This window comes from Myotis lucifugus, unplaced genomic scaffold, assembly GCF_000147115.1.
Source record: "Myotis lucifugus unplaced genomic scaffold, Myoluc2.0 scaffold_616, whole genome shotgun sequence".
In the NCBI taxonomy this organism is placed as follows: Eukaryota; Metazoa; Chordata; class Mammalia; order Chiroptera; family Vespertilionidae; genus Myotis; species Myotis lucifugus.
Window position 1 is genome coordinate 12079 of NW_005871664.1, and position 11413 is coordinate 23491.

The following is an 11413-nucleotide window of genomic DNA, read 5'->3' on the forward strand; positions in this document are numbered from 1 at the left end:
AAGCCCAGTGTGGTGGGATCTGAGGCACGAGGCTCCGGCCCTTGCAGTCCACGTGCGCCGGAGGGACAGACCTTTACTCTGGGTTTCCCTGGGACCAGCGGGGTGTCCCTCCAAAGCGCACACGCTCGCTCGTGTGGCGGTGGTGGAGTGGAGGGAAGAGGGAGACTCGCTGCGGAAACCACCGTTCTTCAGCCGACTCCGCAGGGGCTCTCAGATGGAGCGGAAGCTGCCATAGAGCTGCCCAGGCCTTCCCCTGGGAGGGTTTTTTCTGGGACACACTGAGCCCCAGGGGTAACCACAGAAGTAACCCCATCACCCTCAACCTGAACAGCCCACAGCCCATGCCTCTGGGAGGGTGGCCAGCTGGCTGGTGGTGGGAGCCCAGCGCTGCCTCAGGGGGCGTCCTGCAGGGAGGGAGCTCCAGCGCCCACTGTGGGCGTTTGGGGGTCACTTCCATGTCAGCCACATGCACCAGGTCCTTGTCTCAGGCTGGGGATGCCAGTGAGGGCGGAACTCTTCCCAGAGACCACATGCCCCCCCACGGCAGCCACAGAAAGTGGGGATCCCATTCTTCCCATGCAGCTCACTGCTGCCCCCCCATACCCCCCAACACCCCCCCAGGCAGAGTCTGCACAGGGGAGGCACCGGGTGGCTGCTGTTGGGGTGTGGCTCCTGCAGGGAAGGCCAGGGAGCCCGAGGGATGTCTCTGAGCCCAGGGAGAGGCTCAGCCAGACCTGCTGGGCCCGGAACTCCCAGGCCTCTCCCCAGGTAACCCGGCCACAGGGGTCAGGAGGGCTGTTCTGCAGGCTAAGTGCCCGTCCACGGCAACCTGCCAAGCCAGACGGGGAGCCCCCACCCGCTCAGGGCAGGTGGCAGGAAGGGCCAGGGCAGTATTCCCCTGCCAGACCCTCCCTGGCCAGGGCCCCTCCCCAGTGCCACCCTCCAGAGCAGCCCTTGCTGTACTCAGCACCCTGGGTGGACTTCAGAATGTATTGTCATCATGTCACACTGAGTGTGGGCGCCGGGCTGGGGCCTGCCGCCTGGTCTGATGGACCACCCAGCCCAGAGGGGAGCCAGTTGTGGAGAGAGAGTTCGAGTTCCCAAAGCCCGGAGCGCGGGCAGGGGACGAGCAGGACAGAGGCGCCTGCCTAGGCCACAGGCAGGGGAGGTGGCTCAGAGGGGCGGCCTGCAAACATCAGCCCTGGCGGGCAGGTGCGGGCACGGGGCCAGCAGGGACGGAGAGGAGGAGGCGGGGAGTGGGCCAAGCCGCGGGCCGGGAGGCCTGGGCCGGCCGCAGGCACGAGGTGTGCGGAGGAGCCTGGGGAGGCGGTTGAGCAGGACGGTGACCAGGGGGAGCCTGTTTGTCAACAGACTCCTGTGCCGGGCGACTCGGCGCCGGGCTGGGGCCCTCTCACCACGTGCGACGGGAGGGGGTGGGCACGAGGCGGGCGCACGGCCTCGGGTGGGTGGCCTCGCTCACTGCCCACCTCTGCCCTCGCCCGTCTCCACGGAGGGAGCTGCGGCTCGCGGAGGAAAGGGCTCAGCCAGTGCCCCCTGCGCTCCTTCCCAGCACCCGGCGCCTGGCAGCGGCCAGCCTGGCACTGCAGGGAGGCATCTCGGTCTGGGAGGGGGCTTGCCCACACCTCCTGGTGGCTGGCGTTTCTGGGGTTTCAGCAGGTGCCCAGGCCCGGCCTCCCTGGGCTCCCACGGCTCTCGCTTTGTTTGCCACTCGTCGCCCAGGCCAGGAGGCAAGAGCACGCCAGGGCGACAACCCAAGGACGAGGCTGGCGGCAACGCACGGGCACATGGAGAACTGGAGGCGCCGGGCCGTCCCCTCTCTCGGCTCCACGCCTAGCACCACCCCCGCGGCCAGGGCGACTGCCCAGCCTGGCCGCCTCCGGCTGACCTCGCCTCTGCTCCTCACGCCTCATTCCGCGCGGCCGGCAGCCTGCCTCCCCTCTGGCTCCAGGCTCCTAAAGGGATGGGTGATCCTTTGAGATCCTCCCGGCAAGTCTGGGCGAGCTCGCAAGCTCCCAACTGCGTTGGGTGCCTCTACGGGAACCCACCACCACCAGCCTCTGCCGCCGGCCTCCCGGGCTGGGCGCCGGGCACACTCTTTCTCGGGAGGGGTCGGGGGCAGGGCATTGCATGGACAAAACTGTCCTGTCCTCAGACAGGTCCCTGTCCCCTCTGGGCCTCAGTTTCCCCTTCGGTGAGGAGGTAGAGGAAGGTCCCTCCAGCTCTGAGATCTGGCAATTTAGGGTTGGATTGGGAGCAGAGAAAATTCCCAGAATCCCAGGAGTCCCAACATGGCCCATGCCCTTTGTCCAGCCATCCTGAGACGGCTGAGCTGATAAGACTGTGGGCGGCCAGATGTCCACATTCTTGGGACGATGGTGGGCGGGGCCAGCTCAGCCGCTGGTGGTTCAGGGCCCCAGGGGCCCGGCATGTGGGCCACAGGAGCCAGGGCCCAGCATGTCAGCGGTGCCCCCAGGGCCCGGCCCAGCGGGAGGCAGTCTCATTGCAAGGTTTCAAGGAAAGAAGCCAGTCCTGGGGAGGACATGTCTGCCCCCCTCCCAGCCCTGTCTGTCCCCTCCCAGTCCTATCTGCCCCCCTCCCTGCCCCCCTCCACAGCCTTGGTTAGCCCTGTCTGTCCCCCTCCCAGTCCAGCTCAGCTTCCTTTGAAGCTCAGTCGGGAGAACCGCTCCTGGGCCTCTCCCTGAAGGACCGGGCCTGCTGGCGTCCCCCCGCCCCCCCCCCCCCCTCTCCGGGCTCAGCCAGCGGGGGCGGAGCGAGGCCTTCCTCGCCCTTCACTTCCAACCCCCAGGGGGGCTGAGCTCCTCTCTGCTAGACCCAGGCGACATTTCAGCCACCACACCTAATGTGGCACCCTCGTGGCACAATTGTTGCCGGTTAGGGCATCCCCTTGGGTAAAAAAAAAAATGTAGATTTTCCTGCTATGAACTTCAGGGCTCAGGAAAACACAGACAGCTTGGTCTCACTGCTGCTGCCAGCACCCAGGAAAAGCTGCTATCAGCAAGCAGGGTCTGGGAGGCCCAGGGGCATTGCCCACGATGGGCCCTGGAGGCTGCTCCCAGAGGTTAGGGGAGCTGGGACCCCATGATCAGCTAAATTGGGGAGTCCCAGGACCTTTGATCTACGCTGGGGATGTGAGTTAACAAGGAGGGTATGGGGTATAGAATAAACCTGAGTCCCGGCCGTGCCTTCCCCAGCCTGGACCTCTGGGCCCACCTTTCAAATAGGGGGGTGGGGTCCTCCTCGGAGCTGCTGGGAGGGTGAAGTAGACATAAAGCCGGGCGCTGGTGTCCATGAGCAGCGGTGATGAGTCAGACCAGGCCTGGGTCCCCATGAGTTTGACCTCTGAGACCTTCACAAGGGGCCACGCCACCCGGCTGTCTCTCTAGTGGAAGGAGACCCTGGGGTCCCAGCCCTGGTGGTTGGCAGAGGCAGGGGGCTCCCCATCAGCGCATGAGGGGGGCTCCCACAGTCTGGCTGGAGGGAGCTCTCAGGTAGAGAGGGGCGGGGACTGGCGGCCGGGCCACAGGAGCACAGCTGGCTTCTTCCCCTCTCGGGAGGAGCCCCTTCCACCCCAGGCGAGCGCGGCCCTGCCAGAAAGGCAGCTGAGAGCACCGCAGGTGTGACCTCTGTCCCCCAGGCGCGTGTCCATGGCCGTCCCTGCACCAGTCACAGGCACAGGGCGTGACCTCTGTCCCCCAGGCGCGTGTCCATGGCCGTCCCTGCACCGGTCACAGGCACAGGGTGTGACCTCTGTCCTCCAGGCGCGTGTCCACACTGTCCCTGCACCGGTCACGGCCACAGGGTGTGACCTCTGTCCCCCAGGCGCGTGTCCACGCTGTCCCTGCACCGGTCACAGGCACAGGGTGTGACCTCTGTCCCCCAGGCGCGTGTCCACGGCCGTCCCTGCACCGGTCACAGGCACAGGGTGTGACCTCTGTCCTCCAGGTGTGTGTCCACGCTGTCCCTGCACCGGTCACAGGCACAGGGTGTGACCTCTGTCCTCCAGGTGTGTGTCCACGCTGTCCCTGCAATGGTCACAGGCACAGGGTGTGACCTCTGTCCTCCAGGTGTGTGTCCATGCTGTCCCTGCACCGGTCACAGGCACAGGGTGTGACCTCTGTCCCCCAGGCGCGTGTCCACGGCCGTCCGTGCACCGGTCACAGGCACAGTGAGCTGGGAAAGAAGGTTCTGGAATCCTTTTTCTTGTTCCTTAATATTAGACCCATTTTCCCCTTTAGTATGTCTACAACTATTTTCTTTCTTCAATGGCAGGAAACTCATGCTCTAGTATGTATTTTAAAAATATTAAAAATAAAATAAAAATATATTTATTAGCATTAAAAATGATGAAACCTCTCAAACATCCAGAAAAATATAAAGAAACATAGCAAATACCCATGTTCTCAGGACTCTGATTTAATCAATGTGAACATTTGGTTATACTTCAGATCCTCTTTCTAAAACAAAATTAAATTACACATCAACAGATGCGTGGATGGATCACATGTGGTATGCCCACGCAGTGGGATATGTGTTCAGCCTTAAACAGGAACGAAATACCAATACATGCCACAACGTGGGTGAACTTTGAACACATTCTGCGAAGTGAAAGAAGCCAGTGGCAAAGGCCCACATGGGGTGATCCATGTAGATGAGACGTCCCGGACAGGCCGGCAATGGGGAGAGGAAGCGGGCTTCTCGGTGCCAGTGGCGGGTGAAGAGGAGGCGGCCGATGGCGGGACGGTACAGGGCTTCCTGCCGCAGCGAAGAACCCGCTCCACGTCTAGACCACGGTGTGAGCTACACAGCTCAGCTCCATGAACAGAATAAAAGCACTGCACTGTACACTTTCAACGAGTGAATTTTGTGATGCGCGAACTGATGCTGGAATAACACATGTACCTACATGCACCCCACCCCTGCTGGTGCAATAAAAAATCCAAGTGTAACTTTTGATCCCCCTAAAACTTAACTAGCCTAATATTGATTGGGCGGCCTCCCGGTAACATAAACAATCAATTAACACGTATTTTATATGTTATATGTATTATATGCTGTATTCTTACAATAAAGTAAGCTAGAGAAAAGAAAATGTTAAGAAAATCATAAGAAACATAAAATGCATTTTCAGTATTACACTGTATTTACCGATACTACTGCAAGATGGATCGTTTCTCATCAGTGCCTACATCAATATAATGTCCGATATGACTCAAAGCACTGCAAATGTTATAATATTAGACATCAAAAATGAAAAGATAAAGTGAAAAGGAATGCAAATTTATTTAGAGGCATTAACGACTCATGCATTGCTAACGAAGCCGCAACAGCGATGCTTTACGGTGATGTCTCAGCCTGCGCACTAACGGATGGAGGGCTGTAACTGTCATGGCTACGGCTTTACAGGCATATTCATAGTCGTCTTGAAAGCATTGCGGCACTTTTCAAAACAATGTCCCTGTGCTGACAGGCTGATCAAAGTTTCTCCAGTTATGACAGAAAGAAAGAGAGAGAGAGAGAGAGAGAGACCATACAGTAATGTAATTCTTTGAAAGCAAAGTTATAAAACAGTAAGAAAATTAACACATTCTTAATTCTGTATTAAATATCACCCGCCATGTGTCTATGTAGAAATACTCTACCCCGTCCGTGCAGGTCCTGCACACGATACTCTCCGTGACGGATCTTCAGGCGGAGATGACGAGATGCAGGGCCATCTCACACGCTCTTGCTGCTTCACACACAGACACGTTGCTCCCTGCGGGGCAGGGTGACTCTCTGGTATTCACGAGGTGGGGGGCCCTCCTCGCCGTCCCCGCGTGGAGCAGCTGAGCAGAGAGGCAGGCACGTGCCGTATAACTTGATGGGAAGGTATCACAACTGCTGTCTGACTCCTTTGCTTTTTCACTTCTTTAGAAATGTTCCCATGCAGTGCCCACCCTCCCTCGCCATGTGCTGCGTGTGCTTTAGGCTCGGGGCCGTGCCGCAGGGGGTCGTGGCAGAGAAGAAGTCTCGAGCGGGCAGCGCCCTTCTGCCAGATGCCGATGTCGGGTTCTTTCCCGGCTCTGCGTCCTCCGTGCCCTCCTCACTGTCCGCAGCGGTTTGAAGCACTCACCTCCGCCAAGTCGCCTTCTGGCAGTCCCTCTGGTGTGGCATCTATTAGCTCTTGAGTTTCTCCAAGACCCATAGCTTTATTTTCTATTTTTTTTTATTGATTTAAACATATTTTTGAAGGGAAAGGGAGAGAGAGAGAAACATTGACATGAGAGTGAAATATTGATTGGCTGCCTCCTGCACACCCTCTACCAGGGATCAAGCCCACAACCCGGGACCAGGAATTGGTGCACAGGACTACGCCTAACCCACTGAGCCACACCACCCAGGGCACACCACCCAGGGTGCCGAGACTCAGCTCAAAGCCTTCACCCCTCCCCTTTGATGGCTTCCTGGCCTCTCCTCGCAGATCCTCTCTGGACGCAGACTTTTCTAGAACAACAGTGGCATCTTCAGTGTGTGATCCTGCCCGACTTCCATGATGTTCTCTGTGCTGGGATCTTCAGTGTGTGATCCTGCCCGACATCCATGATGTTCTCTGTGCTGGGGTTCTCTTTCCTGGCATGGACAGTCCTCATCCTTCCCATAGAGTCCCGTGTGGTGAGCCCGAAAGATCTTTACGACCCCAATCTGGAGGCTGAACTAGAGACACTGTGTGCGGGGTACGTGCCCCACGCCCATGCCTTTGGCGTGGACCCCATGGGGTTCTGGCCGCACTCCACAGGCGCTTCCCGGCCAGGCGCTTCCTCGCTCGGGCACAGCAGCGCGGGAGCCACTGCAGAGGGCTCCGCGGGCCAGGCCTCCTCCCCGGCAGGCTCGGTGAGCAGCTGCGTGGACACGCCGCCCTGGCCATCACCCACTGCTTGTGCAGAAACAGCCGACTTAGTCGGCTCCTTCCTCCTGGAGCCCAGGTGCTCACTCTCTACTGACTAACCAATGTCTGAGGTGGTCCCCCCCGCCCCCCCAGAACAGGGCACTTTCATTAACAACCTGCTCAGGCTTTTTAATGGCATCTGGGAACCTGTCTGCTGCCTCCTGGTTGGCAGAAGCTGCTTCTCCTGCTATTTGACGTCTTTTAAGCCAATTTTGTTTCTAAGATAATCAACCCTTTGCTGGCATGTATTCTTCAGCTCCCGCTCCTCCCCGTCCTTTTGCTGTAAGTTGTCATATAATGACTTCACTTTTTTCCCAATCTTATTAGCTACAGGTATGCCTTGCTCATAGCGACCCGGCACCCACATAAAGGCTGCATTTTCCATGAGATTACAAGGTGTTTTGCAGAAGGCGCCAGGCTTTGGCGCCGGCTGTGGAGCTGCTGCAACGGCTCCGTGCACGTCCATCCGCGTCCGTGGCCCCGAGGCTGAGGCATTCACCTTGAGCTGGCAGGCAGCCAGCGCCGCAGACTTCAGCCCACCGTGCCTGGCGAGCAGGCCAGCCTTTCCTTGTCACGTGCTGACTCTCCTCTGCTTCGCGGGGGCACTCCCCGCAGCCCCAGTGGCCCTCTGGGTCCCACGGTGCCATTCCCGGGCCATGGTGTTGCACAGCACGATGAACATGCACAGGACTTCGGAGAGACCACTTCTTCCTGCAACGCGCAGTTTGCTGGGCAGACGGAGCGCTCGTGTGGAGAGGACCGGCGGCCGGCCGAAGGCACGCAGTCAGGACTTAACGCTGCAGCCCCACCTTGTTCCCACTGCTCTTGGCTGTGGGTGGTGCCGTGGATGGTCTGCGGTTTTGTGTGAAATATTGATACGTTTGAACTTTTTAGAGTAGATTTGTGTGTATTTTATGGTAGTAAATAATAAAATAGACTAGTATCTAGATATATTTTGTTATTTTATGACATGCCCTTTTCACAATTTTTTTTCTAGGCCCCACAGTTTGTTTGAGTTTTTTCAAATTATTGCAAATCTCCAAAACAAAGTCCAATGTTTGTTGAAAAAAAACCTGTGTGGAAGTGGCTTGCGTTGCTCAGCGCTCAGCTGTGTGGCTCAGTAAAGGTGTGTTGCTCGCAGGGCTGTGAACGAAGACCCCAGACTGCAGCTCACAAGTGGGGAACTCACTGGGTGGAGGCCCAGCCAAGGCCTCGGCAGATGGCTCCTCCTGAGGCCGGGACAGGAGGACCTGGTAGGGCCTCTCTGCTGGGCTGGCAGGCGGCCGCCTTCTCCCTGGGTCTCTGCACATGACCTTCCCTCCGTGCATGTCTGCCTGTGCATCCAACTCTCCCTCTTATACACGCCCAGTCACTTGAGTAGGCCCCCCCTCGTGCCCTCACCAGGCCTGGTCCCCTCTGCCAGGCCCGCCCGTTAGGAGCCGTTCTCTTTCCTGTGGCTGCTGATGCAGAGCTGGAGGCTTCCCAGCACGCAGGACAGACCTGAGCCCCTTGGCTGCTGGAGCCAGGCGGCAGCCCTGCCCTGGCCCCCGAGGGCTCAGCCCCTGCACCCAGACGTCCAATCCCACCCGCACTGCCTGGGCCCCGCGTCCCAGCACCGAACCCGGGGCAGTCCGCCTGGCCCTGCAAAGGCCACAGCCCAGCCGCCACGGGAGCAGAGGGAGGCCGGCAGCTCAGAGACCTTCAGGAAGCCATTGGCCTCGGTGCTCGTGAGCTGTCAGAGCCCCGTCGGGCCAGCGCGGGGTGTGTCGGGCGCTCGGGGAGGGGAAAGCAGCAGGCCATCAGAGGGGCGCTCTGGACGGCCGCCCTGGGGTGACCTGCCTCCATCCCTTGGTGCACATGCCTCCTCTCCTGGGCCAGGACCAGCTTGCGGTCCTGCTGAGAGCTAGCCCTCCTGCCCAGGTGCCTGTGGCCACCGAGGGGCTCGGGTTCGGGACTCGGGACTGGAGGGCAGCCGGAGCCGAGCGGAGGCCGCAGCCAGGCCTCCTGCTCTCTGCAGAATCTTCCAGAAACTGAGCAGCTCCACGGCGGCTGTCCTGAGCGGTGACCCCCGCCGGCAGCTGTGGCACACGATGTGCTGCAAGAGTGTTTAAAACACGCAGACTGGCCTGTAGTCAGGGCGTTGACCCCTTTCCCCAGGTCGTCAGATAAGAAAGGCCAACACAACAGCGTCTGGTGGGAATGAATCCACGTTACACCTTTTTGTTGTCAGATCAGCAAAAAATATATGTTTTGGTGTGCCGCAGAGTCTCAGTGAGTAGTCCGTGTCCGTGAGATGGAAAAGGTGGGGATCGCCGTCCTGGGGGCAGCTGGGCCCGCAGCCCTGGTCCTGCTCCCCCTGGTCCCGACCCCCCACCCTGTGGCCCATGGCAGCTCTCAGGTGGGTTTCCTTAAAAGCAGGTTGTGAGACAAGGATTTGGGGAGAAGTCGTTTTGGGGGGAGATGGTCCCAAGAAGCAGCAGCAGGAGGGTGAGAAAGGAGATGGGAGAGGGAGGCCAAGTGAGTCTCGGTGAGGAGGCGGGAAGGGCTGGCTCTCCTCCGGCGGCCCTGAAGGGATGGCAGCCACGCCCGGCTCCACCACAGCGAGTCCAGGAAGCTGGGGTTCACTCAGGAGCTCACTCCCATCTGCCCCTCCAGTGGTGACAGGCACAGAGGGCTGCTGCCTGGGAGCCCCGCCAAAGCCTTCACAGCTGTGCCGCGTGGGCAGGCCCCAGTGCCGCTGTGCTGAGGGAGCGAAGGGACCAGAGTGTCCACTCAGGAGCGGCAGGGCCAGGCCTGTCCTGCTCCCTGCTCCCTCTGCAGAGCCAGTTCGGCCCATGGCACACGGAGAACTTAGTAAATATTTGTGGAATGAATGTCTCACACAGGTGTTACCCAGTTTTCACTATGGATTATAGCCACCAATTATGGAATTCTTCCTCGGGGCAGGCCTGTGCCCAGTGCTTTCCCTCCCATCTCGCCCCTGAGGGCCCTTTGTGACAGGGATGCTACCCCCTGGCCGAGGGCGATGCCCACAGGGCAGGGCGGGGCAGCAGGTTGCTCGGCATGGAAGTAGCAGCGAGAGTTAAGCCAAGCTCCTGTGTTTCTTTTTTTAAAACACACAAAACACCCAACTAACGTCCACACCACGAAGTGCATACACATGAAGGGTACAGACTGAGGGACACATGCACACGCGTGTGACCACCGCCCAGATCGAGACCAGAGCAGGCCCAGCAGCCTCGGGGGCGGCCGTGCCCTTCCCAACCACGCCCTCCGCCACAGAGGCAGCTGCATCTGGCTTACAGCCCCACGATTCATTGGTCTCTTCTTGACATTTTTGTGAATGGACTCACGTAGCCTGTGTATGGCTTTTGGTTTGGCTTCTTGCACTCAATATTATGTCTCTGACCTTCGTTCTTGTGGCTGCATTATTAGCGGTTTATTTTCCAATGTGAGTGTGAATGTGTGGAAACATACCATGGTGTGAATACATCGCACTCCCCTGCTCCCAGTTCTGGGAAATAGATAAGGCCACTCTGAACAGCCCTGTATGTCTCCGAGGCGGACACAAGCACCCATTCCTGTTGGGGCGCTGCCCAGGAAGGAGTAGCTCTGTCGCTGGGCGCGCCTGTTCAGTGTTAACAGGTTCTCCCGAGCAGTTTCCTCGCACAAAGCGCCGGCACAGCTGGAGCCGGCACATCCAGCTGTCACCACACACTGTGTCACGAGGTCGATAAAAGGTTTTTGAGCAAATTCTGTTGCAGCCCCTGTGGAAGGGCAGGTGACTTTGATGTGGTCTCTTCCGCAAGGAACATAATCAAGAAGAGGTTCACACTAATAACCACCAGACACCTGCTCTGCGGGCAGCGGTACCGTGTGCATCGGCACTGGTTCACGCTCACAACCACCGGCCGCTGGGGCATTTCGGGGGCACGGTGATCCTGTCCCTCTAAGATGAGAAAACGGAGGCCTCGTCAGGGAGGTGATCCACCCACAGTCAGGAGAACCTCTGGGCCCTGCGTGGGTTCCGGCGCGATGTCTGGTCCTCCACGTCGCCGAGAGCTGCTGGATGCGCTGGTTTAAGAGCAAGGAGGGCCTGGGGTGACGCTGGGAGTGAGGCCTGCCCCCCACTCACTAGTTCTGTGAGCGTGGCAAGTCGCCCAGGCCTCAGTTCTCCGTCTGAAATGGCTGATGGCCACACTTCCGTCAGAGTGCGAGGGTTAGATGAGTCAGTGCCCGGAGCGTCAGGACCTGGGTAGGTACTATAGATGGTATTTTCATAGCATGTATTCTTTTCACTCTCTCGTTTTAAAAGCCACAAGTCTTGCCGAAACTGGTTTGGCTCAGTGGATAGAGCGTCGGCCTGCGGACTGAAGGGTCCCGGGTTCGATTCCGGTCAAGGGCATGTACCTGGGTTGCGGGCACGTCCCCAGTGGGAGATGTGCA

General features: G+C 59.0%; 2 long non-coding RNA genes across 4 annotated transcripts in view; both read left to right on the forward strand.

Moving 5' to 3' along the window:
• Positions 1-6419, forward strand: part of LOC111823684 — an 11202-nt gene extending 4783 nt beyond the window's left edge. Inside the window, exon 3 of the long non-coding RNA XR_002826759.1 lies at positions 5956-6419. This is a non-coding gene — a long non-coding RNA (uncharacterized LOC111823684). The remainder of the gene's footprint in view (positions 1-5955) is intronic.
• Positions 6420-6593: 174 nt separating this feature from the next.
• Positions 6594-7933, forward strand: LOC111823685. Of its 3 annotated transcripts, none has more exons than XR_002826762.1 (2): positions 6594-7004; positions 7295-7933. It is a non-coding gene; the product is annotated as an uncharacterized LOC111823685 (long non-coding RNA). The 3 variants fall into 3 exon arrangements; XR_002826761.1 differs by having other exon boundaries at positions 6594-6912; XR_002826760.1 differs by having other exon boundaries at positions 6594-6755.
• Positions 7934-11413: the final 3480 nt, after the last annotated feature.